We start from the raw sequence: 22,508 nt of genomic DNA on the forward strand, positions 1-22,508 counted from the left end.
ATTCCATTTCATTCCATTCTGGTTGATTTCATTCCATTCCATTCCATTCCATTCCATTCCATTCCATTCGAGTTGATTCCATTCCCTTTCATTCCATTGCATCCCATTCCATTCCATTCCATTCCACTCCATTCCAGTCAGGTTGATTCCACTCCATTTCACTGAATTCCATTCCATTCAATGCCATTCCATACCATTCGGGTTGATTCCATCCCATTCCTTTCCATTCCATTCCATTCCATTCCGTTTGATTCCATTCCATTCCATTCCATTTCATTCCATTCCATTCCATTCCATTAGGGTTGTCTCCATACACTTCCCTTCTATTCCATTCCATTCCATTCCTATCCATTCGGGTTGATTACATACGCTTACATTCCATTCCATTACATTCCATTCGGGTTGATTCCTTTCCATTCCATTTCATTCCATTCCATTCCATTCGGGTTGTTTCCATTCCATTCCATTCCATTCCATTCCATTCCCTTCCATTCCATTCCACTCCATTAAATGCCATTCCATACCATTCGGGTTTATTACATCCCATTCCATTCCGTTTAATTCCATTCCATTCCATTCGGGTTGATTCCATTCCCTTTCATTCCTTACATTCCATAACATTCCATTCCATTTTATTCGGGTTGATTCCATTCCATTCCATTAAATTCCATTCCATTCCATTCCATTTCATTCCATTCCATTACATTCCATTCGGGTTGATTCCATATCCTTCCCTTCCATTCCATTCCATTCAATTCCAATCCATTTGGGTTGATTCCATACGCTTCCATTCCATTCCATTCGGGTTGATACCATTCCATTCCGTTCCATTTCATTCCATTCCCGTTGATACCATTCCATTCCATGCCATTCCAATCCATTACGTTCGATTCCATTCTGGTTGATTCCATTCAATTCAATTCCATTCCATTACGTACGGTTTGATAACATTCCATTCAATTCCACTCCATTGCATTCCATTCCACTCCATTCCATTCCATTCTATTCAATTCGGGTTGATTACATCCCATTCCATTCCAATCCATTCCACTCCATTCCACTCAGGTTGATTCCATTCCATTCCATTCGGGTTCATTCCATTCCAATTCATTCAATTCTATTCCATTCCGTTCCATTCCATTCCATTCCATTCAATTCCATTCCATTTCATTCCATTCCATTCCTTTCTGGTTGATTCCATTCCATTCCATTCCATTCCATTCCATTCCATTCCATTCGGGTTGATTCCATTCCATTCCATTCCATTCCATTCCATTCCATTCCATTTCATTCCATTCCATTCCTTTCTGGTTGATTCCATTCCATTCCATTCCATTCCACTAGGGTTGATTATATCCTATTCCATTCCATTTCTTTTCATTCCACTGCATTCCAGTCAGGTTGATTCCATTCCATTCCATTCCATTCCATTCGGGTTGATTCAATTCCATTCCATTCCATTCCACTACATTCGGGTTGATTCCATTCCAATCCTCCCCATTCCATTCCATTCCATAACATTTGGGTTGATTCCATCCCATTCCATTCCATTCCATTCCATTCCAATCCATTCCATTCCATTCCATTCGCGTTAATTCCATTCCATTCCATTCCATTCCATTCCATTCCATTCCATTCCATTTCATTCCATTCGGGTTGATTTCATTCCATTCCATTCCATTCCATTCCATTCCATTCCATTCCATGCCATTCCAATCCATTACGTTCGATTTCATTCGGGTTGATTCCATTCCATTCCATTCCATTCCATTACTTTCGGGTTGATTCCATTCCATTCCATTCCAATCCATTGCATTCCATTCCACCCCATTCCATTGCATTCCATTCCAATCCACTCCATTCCATTCCATTCCATTCGTGTTGATACCATTCCATTCAATTCCGTTCCATTCCATTCCATTCGGTTTGATTCCATTCCCTTCAATTACATTCCATTCCATTCCATTCCATTCCATTCCATTCCATTCCATTCCATTCCATTCCATTCCTGTCTGGTTGATTCCATTCCATTCCATTCCATTCCATTCCATTTCATTTCATTCCATTCCATTCCATTCGGGTTGATTCCATTCCGTTCCTTTCCATTCCATTCAATTCCATTCCATTCGTGTTGATTGCCTTCCCTTCGATTCAATTCCATTCCATTCCATTCCATTCCATTCCATCCCATTCCATTCGGGTTGATTCCATTCTATTCCATTCCATTCCTTTACATTCCATTCCATTCCATTCGGTTTGATTCCATTCCATTCCATTCCATTCCCTTTAATTCCATTGGATTCCATTCCATTCCGTTCCAATCGGGTTTATTCCAGCCCATTCCATTCCATTGCATTCCATTCCATTCCATTAAATTCATGTTGATTCCGTTCCATTCCAATCCATTCCATTCGATTCCATTCCACTCCAATACATTCGGGTTGATTCCATTCCATTCCATTCCATGCCATTCCATTCCATTTCCTTCCGGTTGATTCCATTCCGTTCCATTTCATTGAATTTCATTCCATTCCATTCCATTCCATTAGGGTTGATTATATCCTATTCCATTCCATTTCTTTTCATTCCACTCTATTCCAGTCAGGTTGATTCCATTCCATTCCATTCCATTCCATTCCAGTCCATTCCATGCCATTCCATTCCGGTTGATTCAATTCCATTCCATTCCATTACACTCCATTCGGGTTGATTGCATTCCATTCCTCTCCATTCCATTCCATTCCATTCCAAACCATTTTGGTTGATTCCATCCCATTCCATTCCTTCCAATCCATTCCAATTCATTCCATTCCATTCCATTCCATTCCAGTTGATTCCCTTCCCTTCGATTCCATTCCATTCCATTCGATTCGGTTCCATTCCATTCCATTCGGGTGTATTCCAGTCCATTCAATTCCATTTTTTCCATTCCATTCCCATCAATTCAGGTTGATTCCCTACGCTTCCATTCCATTCAATTCCATTCCATTCGGGTTGATTCCATTCCACTCCTTTCCATTCCATTACATTCTGTTTGATTCCATTCCATTCCATTGCATTCCACTCCATTGCATTCCATCCCACTCCATTCTATTCCATTCCATTCCATTCCATTCGGGTTGATTCCATCCCATTCCATTCCATTCCATTCCATTCCATTCCACCCCACACCATTCAAATCAGTTTGATTCCATCCCATTCTATTCCATTCCATTCCATTCCATTCCAAAACATACGGCGTGATTCCATTCCCTTCCGTTCCATTGCAATCCATTCCATTCTGTTCGGGTTGATTCCATTCCATTCCATTCCATTGCATTCCATTCCATTCCATTCCATTGCATTCCATTCCATTCCATTCCATTCCGGTTGATTCCATATCCTTCTTTTCATTCCATTCCATTCCTTTCCATTCTTGTCGATTCCATACGAATCCATTCAATTCCAATCCATTCCATTCGGGTTGATTCCATGCCATTCCATTCCATTCCATTCCATTCCATTCGCGTGGATACCATGCCATTCCATTCCATTCCATTCCATTCTTTTCCATTCCATTCGGGTTGATTCCATTCCTTTCCATTCCTTTCCATTCCATTCCATTCCATGCCATTCCATTCCATTCCATTCCATTCGCTTCTGGTTGATTCCCTTCCATTCCATTCCATTCCGTTCCATTCCATTCCATTTCAGTTTATTCCATTCCATTCCATTCCATTAGGGTTGATTCCATTCCATTCCATTCCATTCCACGCCATTCGGGTCGATTCCATTCCATTTCATTCCATTCCATCCCATTCCATTCCATTCCATTCCACTGCATTCCAGTCAGGTTGATTCCACTCCATTGCACTCCATTCCAATCCATTCCATGCCATTCCATACCATTCGTGTTGATTCAATACAATTCCATTCCATTCTATTCCATTCCATTCCATTCCATTCCATACCATTATATTACATTCGGGTTGATTCTATTCCATTCCATTCCACTACATTGCATTCCATTCCACTCCATTCCATTCCATTCCATTCCATTCCATTCCATTCGGGTTGATTCCACCCCATTCCACTCCATTCCATTCCATTCCATTCCATTCCATTCCATTCCACTCCATTCCAATCAGGTTGATTCCATTCCATTCCATAACATTCCATTCCAATCCATATCATTCCATTCCATTCCATTCCATTCCATTCGGGTAGATTCCATTCCATTCCATTCCATTCTATTCCATTCCATTCCAATCCATTCCATTCCATTCGGGTTTTTTCCATTCCATTCCATTCCATTCCATTCCATTCCATTCCATTCAGATTGATTCCATTCCATTCCATTCCCTTCCATTCCATTCTGGTTGATTCCATTTCATTCCATTCCACTCAAATCCATTCCATTCGTGTTGATTCCATTCCATTCCATTCGAGTTGATTCCATTCCATTTCATTCCATTGCATCCCATTCCATTCCATTCCATTCCACTCCATTCCAGTCAGGTTGATTCCACTCCATTTCACTGCATTCCATTCCATTCAATGCCATTTCATACCATTCGGGTTGATTCCATCCCATTCCTTTCCATTCCATTCCAATCCATTCCGTTTGATTCCATTCCATTCCATTCCATGCCATTCCATTCCATTCCATTCCACTCGTGGTAATTCCATTCCCTTCCATTTCTTCCATTCCATTGCATTCCATTCCTTTCCATTCGGGTTGATTCCATTCCATTCCATTCCATTTGGGTTGATTCCATATCCTTCCTTCCCTTCCATTCCATTCCATTCCAATACTCTCGGGTTGATTACATACGCTTCCATGGCATTCCACTCCATTCCATTCGGGTTGATTCCATTCCAATTCATTCCATTCTATTCCATTCCGTTCCACTCCATTCCATTCCATTCGGGTTGATTCCATTCCATTCCATTCCATTCTATTCCATTTCATTCCATTACATTCGGGTTGTTTCCATTCCATTCCATTCCATTCAATTCCACTCCATTCCATGCCATTCCATACCATTCGGGTTGAATCCATCCCATTCCATTCAATTCCACTCTATTACATTCCATTGCATTCCATTCGCGTTGATTCTGTTCCCTTCCATTCCTTAAATTCCATTGCATTCCATTCCATTTTATTCGGGTTGATTCCATTCCATTCCATTCCATTCCATTCGGGTTGATACCATATCCTTCCCATCCATTCCATTCCATTCCATTCCAATCCATTCGGGTTGATTCCATGCACTTCCATTCCATTCCATTCCATTCCATTCCATTCCATTCCGGTTGATTCCATTCCATTCCTTTATATTACATTACATTATGGTTGATTCCATTCCATTCCATTGCATTCCATTTCATTCCACTCCATTCCAGTCAGGTTAATTCCATTCCATTCCATTCCATTCCATTCCATTCCATTCCATTCCATTCCATTCGGGTTGATTCCATCCCATTCCATTCCATTCCACTCCATTTGGGTTGATTCCATTCCATTCCGCTCCATTCCATTCCGTTCCATACCATTTGTGTTGATTCCATCCCATTCCATTCCATTCCATTCCATTCCATTCCAATCCATTCCATTCCATTCCATTCCATTCCAGTTGATTCCATTTCATTCGATTCCATGTCGTTCCATTCGATTCTGTTCCATTCCACTCCATTCGTGTGGATTCCCATCAATTCCATTCCATTCCATTCCATTTCATTCCATTCCAATCCACTCAGGTTGATTCCCTACGCTTCCATTCCATTCAATTCCATTCCATTCGATTTGAATCCATTAAATTCCATTCCATTCCATTCCATTCGGTGTGATTCCATTCCATTCCATTCCACTCCAATGCATTCCAATCCACTCCATTCCATTCCATTCCATTCGGGTTGATTCCATCCCATTCCATTCCATTCCATTCTATTCCACTCCATTCCAATCAGGTTGATTCCATTCCATTTCATTCCATTCCACTCCATTCCATTCCATTCCATGCCATTCCATTCCACTCCATTCGGGATGATTCCATTCCATTCCATTCCACTTCATTCGGGTTCATTCCATTCCATTTCATCCCATTACATCCCATTCCATTCCATTCCATTCCACTCCATTCCAGTGAGGTTGATTCCACTCCATTGCACTCCATTCCACTCTATTCAATGCCATTCCATACCATTCATGTTGATTCCATCCCATTCCATTCCATCCCGTTCCATTCGGGTTGATTCCATTCTATTCCATTCCATTCCTTTACATTCCATTCCATTCCATTCGGGTTGATTCCATTCCATTCCATTCCATTCCCTTTAATTCCATTGCATTCCATTCCATTCCGTTCCAATCGGGTTTATTCCAGTCCATTCCATTCCATTGCATTCCATTCCATTCCATTAAATTCATGTTGATTCCGTTCCATTCCAATACATTCCATTCGATTCCATTCCACTCCAATACATTCGGGTTGATTCCATTCCATTCCATTCCATGCCATTCCATTCCATTCCATTCCGGTTGATTCCATTCCGTTCCATTTCATTGAATTTCATTCCATTCCATTCCATTCCATTAGGGTTGATTATATCCTATTCCATTCCATTTCTTTTCATTCCACTCCATTCCAGTCAGGTTGATTCCATTCCATTCCATTCCATTCCATTCCAGTCCATTCCATGCCATTCCATTCGGGTTGATTCAATTCCATTCCATTCCATTACACTCCATTCGGGTTGATTGCATTCCATTCCTCTCCATTCCATTCCATTCCATTCCAAACCATTTTGGTTGATTCCATCCCATTCCATTCCTTCCAATCCATTCCTATTCATTCCATTCCATTCCATTCCATTCCAGTTGATTCCCTTCCCTTCGATTCCATTCCATTCCATTCGATTCGGTTCCATTCCATTCCATTCGGGTGTATTCCAGTCCATTCAATTCCATTTTTTCCATTCCATTCCCATCAATTCAGGTTGATTCCCTACGCTTCCATTCCATTCAATTCCATTCCATTCGGGTTGATTCCATTCCACTCCTTTCCATTCCATTACATTCTGTTTGATTCCATTCCATTCCATTGCATTCCACTCCATTGCATTCCATTCCACTCCATTCTATTCCATTCCATTCCATTCCATTCGGGTTGATTCCATCCCATTCCATTCCATTCCATTCCATTCCATTCCACCCCACACCATTCAAATCAGTTTGATTACATCCCATTCCATTCCATTCCATTCCATTCCATTCCAAAACATACGGCGTGATTCCATTCCCTTCCGTTCCATTGCAATCCATTCCATTCTATTCGGGTTGATTCCATTCCATTCCATTCCATTGCATTCCATTCCATTCCATTCCATTGCATTCCATTCCATTCCATTCCATTCCGGTTGATTCCATATCCTTCCTTTCATTCCATTCCATTCCTTTCCATTCTTGTTGATTCCATACGATTCCATTCAATTCCAATCCATTCCATTCGGGTTGATTCCATGCCATTCCATTCCATTCCATTCCATTCCATTCGCGTGGATACCATGCCATTCCATTCCATTCCATTTCATTCCTTTCCATTCCATTCGGGTTGATTCCATTCCTTTCCATTCCTTTCCATTCCATTCCATTCCATGCCTTTCCATTCCATTCCATTCCATTCCATTCGCTTCTCGTTGATTCCCTTCCATTCCATTCCATTCCGTTCCATTCCATTCCATTTCAGTTCATTCCATTCCATTCCATTCCATTAGGGTTGATTCCATTCCATTCCATTCCATTCCACGCCATTCGGGTCGATTCCATTCCATTTCATTCCATTCCATCCCATTCCATTCCATTGCATTCCACTGCATTCCAGTCAGGTTGATTCCACTCCATTGCACTCCATTCCAATCCATTCCATGCCATTCCATACCATTCGTGTTGATTCAATACAATTCCATTTCATTCTATTCCATTCCATTCCATTCCATTCCATACCATTATATTACATTCGGGTTGATTCTATTCCATTCCATTCCACTACATTGCATTCCATTCCACTCCATTCCATTCCATTCCATTCCATTCGGGTTGATTCCACCCCATTCCACTCCATTCCATTCCACTCCATTCCATTCCATTCCATTCCATTCCACTCCATTCCAATCAGGTTGATTCCATTCCATTCCATAACATTCCATTCCAATCCATATCATTCCATTCCATTCCATTCCATTCCATTCCATTCGGGTAGATTCCATTCCATTCCATTCCATTCTATTCCATTCCATTCCAATCCATTCCATTCCATTCGGGTTGTTTCCATTCCATTCCATTCGATTCCATTCCATTCCATTCCATTCAGATTGATTCCATTCCATTCCATTCCCTTCCATTCCATTCTGGTTGATTCCATTTCATTCCATTCCACTCAAATCCATTCCATTCGTGTTGATTCCATTCCATTCCATTCGAGTTGATTCCATTCCATTTCATTCCATTGCATCCCATTCCATTCCATTCCATTCCACTCCATTCCAGTCAGGTTGATTCCACTCCATTTCACTGAATTCCATTCCATTCAATGCCATTCCATACCATTCGGGTTGATTCCATCCCATTCCTTTCCATTCCATTCCATTCCATTCCGTTTGATTCCATTCCATTCCATTCCATTTCATTCCATTCCATTCCATTCCATTAGGGTTGTCTCCATACACTTCCCTTCTATTCCATTCCATTCCATTCCTATCCATTCGGGTTGATTACATACGCTTACATTCCATTCCATTACATTCCATTCGGGTTGATTCCTTTCCATTCCATTTCATTCCATTCCATTCCATTCGGGTTGTTTCCATTCCATTCCATTCCATTCCATTCCATTCCATTCCATTCCCTTCCATTCCATTCCACTCCATTAAATGCCATTCCATACCATTCGGGTTTATTACATCCCATTCCATTCCGTTTAATTCCATTCCATTCCATTCGGGTTGATTCCATTCCCTTTCATTCCTTACATTCCATAACATTCCATTCCATTTTATTCGGGTTGATTCCATTCCATTCCATTAAATTCCATTCCATTCCATTCCATTTCATTCCATTCCATTACATTCCATTCGGGTTGATTCCATATCCTTCCCTTCCATTCCATTCCATTCAATTCCAATCCATTTGGGTTGATTCCATACGCTTCCATTCCATTCCATTCGGGTTGATACCATTCCATTCCGTTCCATTTCATTCCATTCCCGTTGATACCATTCCATTCCATTCCATTCCATGCCATTCCAATCCATTACGTTCGATTCCATTCTGGTTGATTCCATTCAATTCAATTCCATTCCATTACGTACGGTTTGATAACATTCCATTCAATTCCACTCCATTGCATTCCATTCCACTCCATTCCATTCCATTCTATTCAATTCGGGTTGATTACATCCCATTCCATTCCAATCCATTCCACTCCATTCCACTCAGGTTGATTCCATTCCATTCCATTCGGGTTCATTCCATTCCAATTCATTCAATTCTATTCCATTCCGTTCCATTCCATTCCATTCCATTCAATTCCATTCCATTTCATTCCATTCCATTCCTTTCTGGTTGATTCCATTCCATTCCATTCCATTTCATTCCATTCCATTCGGGTTGATTCCATTCCATTCCATTCCATTCCATTCCATTCCATTCCATTTCATTCCATTCCATTCCTTTCTGGTTGATTCCATTCCATTCCATTCCATTCCATTGCATTCCACTAGGGTTGATTATATCCTATTCCATTCCATTTCTTTTCATTCCACTGCATTCCAGTCAGGTTGATTCCATTCCATTCCATTCCATTCCATTCCATTCGGGTTGATTCAATTCCATTCCATTCCATTCCACTACATTCGGGTTGATTCCATTCCAATCCTCTCCATTCCATTCCATTCCATAACATTTGGGTTGATTCCATCCCATTCCATTCCATTCCATTCCATTCCAATCCATTCCATTCCATTCCATTCGCGTTAATTCCATTCCATTCCATTCCATTCCATTCCATTTCATTCCATTCTGGTTGATTTCATTCCATTCCATTCCATTCCATTCCATTCCATTCCATGCCATTCCAATCCATTACGTTCGATTTCATTCGGGTTGATTCCATTCCATTCCAGTACATTACATTACATGTCATTGCATTCGTGTGGGTTGCATTCCATTGCATTCCATTCCATTCCATTCCATTCCATTCTTTTCGTGTTCATTCCATTCCATTCCATTCCATTCGAATCCATTCCATTCTTTTCGTGTTCATACCATTCCATTCCATTCCATTCCATTCCATTCCATTCCATTCCATTCTATTCCATTCCATTCCATTCCATTTCATTCCATTCCATTACATTCCATTCGGGTTGATTCCATATCCTTCCCTTCCCTTCCATTCCATTCCATTCCAATCCATTCGGGTTGATTCCATACGCTTCCATTCCATTCCATTCGGGTTGATACCATTCCATTCCATTCCATTCCATTCCATTCCATTCCATTCCATTCTATTCTATTCAATTCCACTCCATTCTATTCGGGTTGATTCCATTTCCTTCCATTCCTTTCCATTCCATTCAATTCCATCCCATTCCATTCCATTCCATTCCATTCCTTTCTGCTTGATTCCATTCCATTCCATTCCATTGCATTCCATTCCATTTCATTGAATTCCATTCCATTCTAGTTGATTCCATTCCATTCCTTTCCATGCAATTCACTTCTGTTCCATTCCATTCCATTCGGGTTGGTTTCATTCCCTTCAACTCCATTCCATTTTATTCCATTCCATTCCATTCTGCTTGATTCCATTCCATTCTAATCCATTCCATTCCATTCCATTCTATTCCATTTGGTTTGATACCATTCCCTTCAATTCCATTCCCTTCCATTCCATTCCATTCCATTCCATTCCATTCCATTCCATTCCATTCCTGTCTGGTTGATTCCATTCCATTCCATTCCATTCCATTTCATTTCATTCCATTCCATTCCATTCGGGTTGATTCCATTCCGTTCCTTTCCATTCCATTCAATTCCGTTCCATTCGTGTTGATTGCCTTCCCTTCGATTCCATTGCATTCCATTCCATTCCATTTCATTCCATTCGGGTTGATTCCATTCCATTCCATTCCATTCCATTCGGGTTGATTTCATGTCCTTTCCTTCCATTCCATTCCAATCCATTCGGGTTGATTTCATACGCTTCCATTCCATTCCATTCGGGTTGATACCATTCCATTCCATTCCATTCCTGTCCATTCCATTCGCGTTGATACCATTCCATTCCATTCCATTCCATTTGATTCCCTTCGAGTTGATTCCATTCCATTCCATTCCATTCCATTCCTTTGCATTCCAATTTGTTGATTCCATTCCATCCAATTCCATTCCATTCCATTCGGCTTGATTCCATTCCCATCCCTTCCATCCCATTCAATTCCATTCCTTTAGGGTTGATTCCATTCCGTTCCAATCCAGTCCATTCCATTCCATTCGGGTTGATTCCACTCCATTCCATTCCATTACATTACATTCGGGTTGATTCTATTCCATTCCATTCCATTCCATTCCATGCCATTCCAATCCATTACATTCGATTCCATTCGGGTTGTTTCCATTCCATTCCAATCCATGCCACTCCATTTCACTCCATTCCACTCCATTCCATTCCATTCCATTCGGGTTGATTCCTTCCCATTCCATTCCATTCCATTCCATTCCATTCCACTCAATTCCAGTCAGGTTGATTCCATTCCATTCCATTCCTTTCCATTCCTTTCCATTCCATTCGGGTTGATTCCATTCCCTTCCTTTCCATTCCATTCCATTCCATTGTATTCCATTCCATTCCATTCCATTCGTGTTGATTCCATTCGATTCCATTCCACTCCATTCCATTCCATTCAATTCCATTCCTTTCAGTTTGATTCCATTCCCTTCTATTCCGTTGCATTCCATTCCATTCCATTCCGGTTGATTCCATATCCTTCCTTTTCATTCCATTCCATTCAATTCCAATCCATTCGTGTTGATTCCATACGATTCCATTCCATTCCATTCGGGTTGATTCCATGCCATTCCATTCCATTCCATTCGCGTTGATACCATTCCATTCCATTCCATTCCTTTCCATTCCATTCGGGTTGATTCCATTCCTTTCCACTCCATTCCATTCCATTTCATTCCATTCCATTCCATTCCATTCCATTCCATTCTATTCGGGTCGATTTCATTCCATTCCATTCCATTACATTACATTCAGGTTGATTCTATTCCATTCCATTCCATTCCATTCCATTTCATTCCATTCCATTCCATGCCATTCAAATCCATTACATTAGATTCCAATCGGGTTGATTCCATTCCATTCCCATCCATTCCACTGTATTGCACTCCATTCCACTCCATTCCATTCCATTCCAATCCATTCGGGTTGATTCCATTCCATTCCATTCCATTCCATTCCATTCCATTCCACTCCATTCCAGTCAGGTTGATTCCATTCCATTCCATTCCATTCCATTCCTTTCCATTCCATTCGGGTTGATTCCACTCCATACCTTTCCATTCTATTCCATTCTATTCCAATACATTCCACTCCATTCGCGTTAATTCCATTCCATTCCATTCCATTCCATTCCATTCCATTTCATTCCATTCCATTCCATTCCATTCTGCTTGATTCCATTCTATTCCTTTCCATTCCACTCCATTCCATTCGGGTTGATTCCATACCATTCCATTCCATTCCATTCCGTTCCATTCCATTCCATTCCGGTTGATTCCATTCCATTCCATTCCATCCCATTCCATTCCATTCGGGTTGATTCCATTGCATTCCATTCCATTACATCCCATCAAATTCCAGTGCATTCCATTAAATTCCAGTCAGGTTGATTCCATTCCATTCCATTCCTGGCCATGCCACGCCATACTATGCCATGCCATGCCATTCCTTTCCATTACATTCTACTCCATTCTGAACCAATCCGTTCCATTCCATTCGGGTTGATACCTTTCCATTCTTTTCCATTCCATTCCATTCCACTCCATTCCATGGCATTCCTTTCCATTCCATTCCGTTCCATTCCATTGCATTCCATTCCCTTCCATTCGGGTTGATTCCTTTCCTTTACATTCCATTCGATTCCATTCCATTCCATTCCATTGCATTCGGCTTGATTCCATTCCATTCCATTCCATTCCAGTCCATTCCATTCTATTCCATTCTATTCGTCTTGATTCCATTCCACTCCATTCAATTCGGGTTGATTCCATATCATTCCCTTCCAATCCATTCCATTCCATTCCATTCCATTCCATTCCATTCCATTCCATTCTGGTTGATTCCATTCCATTCCATTCCATTCCCTTACATTCCATTCCAGTTGATTGTATTCCCTGCGATTCCACTGCGTTCCATTCCATTCAATTCCATTAGTGTTGATTGCATTCCATTCCATTCCATTCTATTCCATTCCATTCCATTCCATTCCATTCCTTTCGGGTTGATTCCATAACCTTCCCTTCCATTCCATTCCCTTCCATTCCATTCGAGTTGATACCATTAAATTCCATTCCGTTCAATTCCCTTCCATACCATTAAATTCCATTCCGGTTGATTCCATTCCCTTCCATTCTTTTCAATTCCATTCCATTCCATTCCTGTCCCTGCCATTCCATTCCTGTCCTTGCTGTTTGATTGTATTCCATTCCATTCCATTCCATTCCATTCGGGTTGATTCCATTCCATTCCTTTCCATACCATTCAATTTCGTTCCATTCCATTCCATTCGGGTTGATTCCATTTCAGTCCATTCCATTCCATTCCATTCCATTCCATTCCATTCGGGTTGATTCCATTCCATTCCATTCCGTTGCATTCCATGCCATTAATGTTGATACAATTCCATTCCATTGCATTAGATTCCATTACATTCGGGTAGATTCCATTCCATTCCATTCCATTGCATTCCATTCCATTCCATTCGGGTTGATTCCAATCCATTCCATTCCATTCCCATCCAATCCATTCGGGTTGATTCCATCCGCTTCCATTCCATTCCACTCCATTCTATTCTGGTTGATTCCATTCCATTCCTTTCAATTCCATTCCATTCCATTCCATTCGTGTTGATACCATTCCATTCAATTCCGTTCCATTGCATTCCATTCAGTTTGATTCCATTCCCTTCAATTCCATTCCATTCCATTCCATTCCATTCCACTCCATTGCATTCCATTCCACTCCATTCCATTCCATTCCATTCAATTCGGGTTGAATACATCCCATTCCATTCCATTCCATTCCACTCCATTCCAATCAGGTTGATTCCATTCCATTCCATTCGGGTTGATTCCATTCCAATTCATTCCATTCTATTCCATTCCGTTCCATTCCATTCCATTCCATTCGGGTTGTTTCCATTCCATTCCATTCCATTCCACTCCACTCCATTCCATTCCATTCCATACCATTCGTGTTGATTCCATCCCATTCCGTTCTATTCCACTGCATTCCATTCCATTCCATTCCATTCCATTCGGTTTGATTCCATTCCATTCCATTCCATTCCATTCCAATCCATTCCATTCCATTGCATTCCATTCCATTCGGGTTGATTCCGTTCACTTCCATTCCTCCCATTCCATTGCATTCCATTCCATTTTATTCGGGTTGATTCCAATCCATTCCATTCCATTCCTTTCCATTCCATTCCATTCCATTCGGTTTGATTCCATATCCTTCCCTTGCATTCCATTCCATTCCATTCAAATCCATTCGGGTTGATTCCATAAACTTCCATTCCATTCCACTCCGTTCCATTCCATTCTGATTGATTCCATTGCATTCCTTTCCATTTCATTACATTCGGGTTGATTCCATTCCATTCCATTCCATTCCATGTCTTTCCAATCCATTATATTCGATTCCATTCGGGTTGATTCCATTCCATTCCATTCCACTCCATTGCATTCCAATCCACTCCATTCCATTCCATTCCATTCCATTCCATTCCATTCCATTCCATTCAGGTTGATTCCATCCCATCCCATTAGATCCCGTTCCATTCCATTGCATTCGGATTGACTCCATTCCATTCCATTCCTTTCCATTCCATTCAATTCCGTTCCATTCCATTCCATTCGTGTTGATTTCATTCCCTCCCACTCCATTGCATTCCATTCCATTCCATTCATTTCCATTCCATTCCATTCGGGTTGATTCCATTCCCTTACATTCCATTCCATTCCATTCAATTCCATTCCTTTCTTGTTGATTCCATTCCATTCCATTCCACGCTTTCCATTCCATTCCATTCCATTAGGGTTGATTATATCCTATTCCATTCCATTTCTTTTCATTCCACTCCATTCCAGTCAGGTTGATTCCATTCCATTCCATTCCATTCCATTCCATTCCATTCCATTCCATTCCTTTCCATTCCATTCCATTCGGGCTGATTCAATTCCATTCCATTCCATTCCACTCCATTCGTGTTGATTCCATTCCATTCCTCTACATTCCATTCCATTCCATCCCATTTGGGTTGATTCCATCCCATTCCATTCCATTCCAATCCAATCCATTCCATTCCATTCCATTCCAATCCATTCCAATCCATTCAGGTTGATTCCCTACGCTTCCATTTCACTCAATTCCATTCCATTCGGGTTGATTCATTTCCATTCCATTCTATTCCATTCCATTCGGTTTGATTCCATTACATTCCATTCCACTCCATTGCATTCCATTCCACTCCATTCCATTCCATTCCATTCCATTCCATTCCATTCCATTCCATTCCATTCGGGTTTTTTCCATCCCATTCCATTCCCATCCATTCCATTCCACTCCATTCCAATCAGGTTGATTCCATTCCATTCCATTCCATTCCATTCCATTCCATTCCATTCCATTCCATTCCATTCCATTCCATTCCATTAGGGTTGATTCCATTCCATTCCATTCCATTCCATTCCATTCCATTCCATTCCATTCCATTCAATTCGGGTTGTTTCCATTCCATTCCATTGCACTCCATTCCATGCCATTCCATACCATTCGTGTTGATTCAATCCCATTCCATTCCATTCCATTCCATTCCAATCCATACGTGTTGATTCCATTCCCTTCCATTGCATTGCAATCCATTCCATTCCAGTTGATTCCATTCCCTTCGATTCCATTCCATTCCATTCGATTCCATTCCATTGCATTCCACTCGTGTGGATTCAAATCCATTCCAATCCATTCCATTCCAATCCATTCCAATCCATTCATGTTGATTCCCAACGCTTCCATTTCACTGAAATCCATTCCATTCGGGTTGATTCCATTCCATTCCATTCTATTCCATTCCATTCGGTTTGATTCCATTACATTCCATTCCACTCCATTTCATTCCATTCCACTCCATTCCATTCCGTTCCATTCCATTCCATTCCATTCCATTCCATTCCATTCGGGTTTATTCCATCCGATTCCATTCCCATCCATTCCATTCCACTCCATTCCAATCATGTTGATTCCACTCCATTCCATTCCATTCCATTCCATTTCATTAGGGTTGATTCCATTCCATTCCATTCCATTCCATTCCATTCCATTCCATTCCATTCCATTCGGGTTGTTTCCATTCCATTCCATTCCAGTCCATTCCATGCCATTCCATACCATTCGTGTTGATTCAATCCCATTCCAATCCATTCCATTCCATTCGAATCCATACGTGTTGATTCCATTCCCTTCCATTGCATTGCAATCCATTCCATTCCAGTTGATTCCATTCCCTTCGATTCCATTCCATTACATTCGATTCCGTTCCATTGCATTCCATTCGGGTGGATTCCAATCCATTCCATTCCATTCCATTCCATTCCAAACCATTCAGTTTGATTCCCTACGCTTCCACTCCATTCAATTCCATTCCTTTCAGGTTGATTCCATTCCATTCCATTCCATTCCATTCCATTCCATTCCATTCCATTCCATTCCATTCCATTCGGTTTGATACCATTCCATTCCATTCCACTCCATTGCATTCCATTCCACTCCATTTCATTCCATTCCATTCCATTCCGGGTGATTCCATCCCATTCCATTGCATTCCATTCCATTCCATTCCATTCCATTCCATTCCAATCCTTTCCTATCAGGTTGATTCCATTCCATTCCATTCCATTCCATTCCATTCGGGTTGATTCCATTCCATTCCATTCCATTCCATTCCATTCCATTCCATTCAATTCCATTCCATTTCATTCCATTCCATTCCTTTCTGGTTCATTCCATTCCATTCCATTCCATTCCATTCCATTCCATTCGGGTTGATTCCAATCCATTCCATTCCATTCCATTCCATTCCATTCCATTCCATTCCATTTCATTTCATTCCATTCCTTTCTGGTTGATTCCATTCCATTCCATTCCATTCCATTCCATTCCATTCCATTAGGGTTGATTATATCATATTCCATTCCATTTCTTTTCATTCCACTGCTTTCCAGTCAGGTTGATTCCATTCCATTCCATTCCATTCCATTCCATTCCATTCCATTCGGGTTGATTCAATTCCATTCCATTCCATTCCACTACATTCGGGTTGATTCCATTCCATTCCTCTCCATTCCATTCCATTCCATAACATTTGGGTTGATTCCATCCCATTCCATTCCATTCCATTCCATTCCAATCCATTCCATTCCATTCCATTCGCGTTAATTCCATTCCATTCCATTCCATTCCATTCCATTTCATTCCATTCGGGTTGATTTCATTCCATTCCATTCCATTCCATTCCTTTCCATTCCATTCCATTCCATTCGTGTTGATACCATTCCATTCAATTCCGTTCCATTCCATTCCATTCGGTTTGATTCCATTCCATTCCATTCCATTCCATTCCATTCCATTCCATTCCATTCCATTCCTGTCTGGTTGATTCCATTCCATTCCATTCCATTCCATTCCATTTCATTCCATTCCATTCCATTCCATTCGGGTTGATTCCATTCCGTTCCTTTCCATTCCATTCAATTCCGTTCTATTCGTGTTGATTGCCTTCCCTTCGATTCCATTCCATTCCATTCCATTCCATTCCATTCCATTCCATCCCATTCCATTCGGATTGATTCCATTCTATTCCATTCCATTCCTTTACATTCCATTCCATTCCATTCTGGTTGATTCCATTCCATTCCATTCCATTCCCTATAATTCCATTGCATTCCATTCCATTCCGTTCCAATCGGGTTTATTCCAGTCCATTCCATTCCATTGCATTCCATTCCATTCCATTAAATTCATGTTGATTCCGTTCCATTCCAATCCATTCTATTCGATTAAATTCCACTCCAATACATACGGGTTGATTCCATTCCATTCCATTCCATTCCATTCCATGCCATTCCATTCCATTCCATTCCGGTTGATTCCATTGCTTTCCATTTCATTGAATTTCATTCCATTCCATTCCATTCCATTCCATTAGGGTTGATTATATCCTATTCCATTCCATTTCTTTTCATTCCACTGCATTCCAGTCAGGTTGATTCCATTCCATTCCATTCCATTCCATTCGTGTTGATTCAATTCCATTCCATTCCATTCCACTACATTCGGGTTGATTCCATTCATTCCTCTCCATTCCATTCCATTCCATAACATTTGGGTTGATTCCATCCCAGTCCATTCCATTCCATTCCATTCCAATCCATTCCATTCCATTCCATTCGCGTTAATTCCATTCCATTCCATTTCATTCCATTCGGGTTGATTTCATTCCATTCCATTCAATTCCATTCCATTCCATTCCATTCCATTCCATTCCATGCCATTCCATTCCATTAAGTACGATTTCATTCGGGTTGATTCCATTCCATTCCATTCCATTCCATTACTTTCGTGTTGAATCCATTCCATTCCATTCCACTCCATTGCATTCCATTCCACCCCATTCCATTCCATTCCATTCCATTCCATTCCATTCCATTCCATTCGTGTTGATACCATTCCATTCTATTCCGTTCCGTTCCATTCCTTTCGGTTTGATTCCATTCCCTTCAATTCCATTCCATTCCATTCCATTCCATTCCATTCCATTCCTGCCTGGTTTATTCCATTCCATTCCATTCCATTCCATTCCATTCCATTCCATTCCATTCCATTCCATTTCATTTCATTCCATTCCATTCCATTCGGGTTGATTCCATTCCGTTCCTTTCCATTCCATTCAATTCCGTTCCATTCGTATTGATTGCCTTCCCTTCGATTCCATTGCATTCCATTCAATTCCAGTCCATTCCATTCGGGTTGATTCCATTCCATTCCATTCCATTTCATTCCATTCCATTCCATTCCATTAGAGTTGTCTCCATACACTTCCCTTCTATTCCATTCCATTCCATTCCTATCCATTCGGGTTGATTCCATACGCTTACATTCCATTCCATTACATTTCATTCGGGTTGATTCCTTTCCATTCCATTTCATTCCATTCCATTCCATTCGGGTTGTTTCCATTCCATTCCATTCCATTCCATTCCATTCCCTTCCATTCCATTCCACTCCATTAAATGTCATTCCATACCATTCGGGTTTATTACATCCCATTCCATTCCGTTTAATTCCATTCCATTCCATTCGGGTTGATTCCATTCCCTTTCATTCCTTACATTCCATAACATTCCATTCCATTTTATTCGCGTTGATTCCATTCCATTCCATTAAATTCCATTCCATTCCATTCCATTTCATTCCATTCCATTACATTCCATTCGGGTTGATTCCATATCCTTCCCTTCCATTCCATTCCATTCAATTCCAATCCATTTGGGTTGATTCCATACGCTTCCATTCCATTCCATTCGGGTTGATACCATTCCATTCCGTTCCATTTCATTCCATTCCCGTTGATACCATTCCATTCCATTCCATTCCATGCCATTCCAATCCATTACGTTCGATTCCATTCTGGTTGATTCCATTCAATTCAATTCCATTCCATTACGTACGGTTTGATAACATTCCATTCAATTCCACTCCATTGCATTCCATTCCACTCCATTCCATTCCATTCTATTCAATTCGGGTTGATTACATCCCATTCCATTCCAATCCATTCCACTCCACTCCACTCAGGTTGATTCCATTCCATTCCATTCGGGTTCATTCCATTCCAATTCATTCAATTCTATTCCATTCCGTTCCATTCCATTACATTCCATTCAATTCCATTCCATTTCATTCCATTCCATTCCTTTCTGGTTGATTCCATTCCATTCCATTCCATTCCATTCCATTCCATTCGGGTTGATTCCATTCCATTCCATTCCATTCCTTTCCATTTCATTCCATTCCATTCCTTTCTGGTTGATTCCATTCCATTCCATTCCATTCCATTCCATTCCACTAGGGTTGATTATATCCTATTCCATTCCATTTCTTTTCATTCCACTGCATTCCAGTCAGGTTGATTCCATTCCATTCCATTCCATTCCATTCGGGTTGATTCCATTCCATTCCATTCCATTCCACTACATTCGGGTTGATTCCATTCCAATCCTCTCCATTCCATTCCATTCCATAACATTTGGGTTGATTCCATCCCATTCCATTCCATTCCAATCCATTCCATTCCATTCCATTCGCGTTAATTCCATTCCATTCCATTCCATTCCATTCCATTCCATTTCATTCCATTCGGGTTGATTTCATTCCATTCCATTCCATTCCATTCCATTCCATTCCATGCCATTCCAATCCATTACGTTCGATTTCATTCGGGTTGATTCCATTCCATTCCATTCCATTCCATTACTTTCGGGTTGATTCCATTCCATTCCATTCCACTCCATTGCATTCCATTCCACCCCATTCCATTGCATTCCTTTCCAATCCACTCCATTCCATTCCATTCCATTCGTGTTGATACCATTCCATTCAATTCCGTTCCATTCCATTCCATTCGGTTTGATTCCATTCCCTTCAATTCCATTCCATTCCATTCCATTCCATTCCATTCCATTCCATTCCATTCCATTCCATTCCATTCCATTCCTGTCTGGTTGATTCCATTCCATTACATTCCATTCCATTCCATTTCATTTCATTCCATTCCATTCCATTCGGGTTGATTCCATTCCGTTCCTTTCCATTCCATTCAATTCCATTCCATTCGTGTTGATTGCCTTCCCTTCGATTCAATTCCATTCCATTCCATTCCATTCCATTCCATCCGATTCCATTCGGGTTGATTCCATTCTATTCCATTCCATTCCTTTACATTCCATTCCATTCCATTCGGGTTGATTCCATTCCATTCCATTCCATTCCCTTTAATTCCATTGCATTCCATTCCATTCCGTTCCAATCGGGTTTATTCCAGTCCATTCCATTCCATTGCATTCCATTCCATTCCATTAAATTCATGTTGATTCCGTTCCATTCCAATCCATTCCATTCGATTCCATTCCACTCCAATACATTCGGGTTGATTCCATTCCATTCCATTCCATGCCATTCCATTCCATTCCATTCCAGTTGATTCCATTCCGTTCCATTTCATTGAATTTCATTCCATTCCATTCCATTCCATTAGGGTTGATTATATCCTATTCCATTCCATTTCTTTTCATTCCACTCCATTCCAGTCAGGTTGATTCCATTCCATTCCATTCCATTCCATTCCAGTCCATTCCATGCCATTCCATTCGGGTTGATTCAATTCCATTCCATTCCATTACACTCCATTCGGGTTGATTGCATTCCATTCCTCTCCATTCCATTCCATTCCATTCCAAACCATTTTGGTTGATTCCATCCCATTCCATTCCTTCCAATCCATTCCTATTCATTCCATTCCATTCCATTCCATTCCAGTTGATTCCCTTCCCTTCGATTCCATTCCATTCCATTCGATTCGGTTCCATTCCATTCCATTCGGGTGTATTCCAGTCCATTCAATTCCATTTTTTCCATTCCATTCCCATCAATTCAGGTTGATTCCCTACGCTTCCATTCCATTCAATTCCATTCCATTCGGGTTGATTCCATTCCACTCCTTTCCATTCCATTACATTCTGTTTGATTCCATTCCATTCCATTGCATTCCACTCCATTGCATTCCATTCCACTCCATTCTATTCCATTCCATTCCATTCCATTCGGGTTGATTCCATCCCATTCCATTCCATTCCATTCCATTCCATTCCACCCCACACCATTCAAATCAGTTTGATTCCATCCCATTCTATTCCATTCCATTCCATTCCATTCCAAAACATACGGCGTGATTCCATTCCCTTCCGTGCCATTGCAATCCATTCCATTCTATTCGGGTTGATTCCATTTCATTCCATTCCATTGCATTCCATTCCATTCCATTCCATTGCATTCCATTCCATTCCATTCCATTCCGGTTGATTCCATATCCTTCCTTTCATTCCATTCCATTCCTTTCCATTATTG

This window comes from Pan troglodytes, chromosome Y (genome assembly GCF_028858775.2).
Source record: "Pan troglodytes isolate AG18354 chromosome Y, NHGRI_mPanTro3-v2.0_pri, whole genome shotgun sequence".
Classification (NCBI taxonomy): Eukaryota; Metazoa; Chordata; class Mammalia; order Primates; family Hominidae; genus Pan; species Pan troglodytes.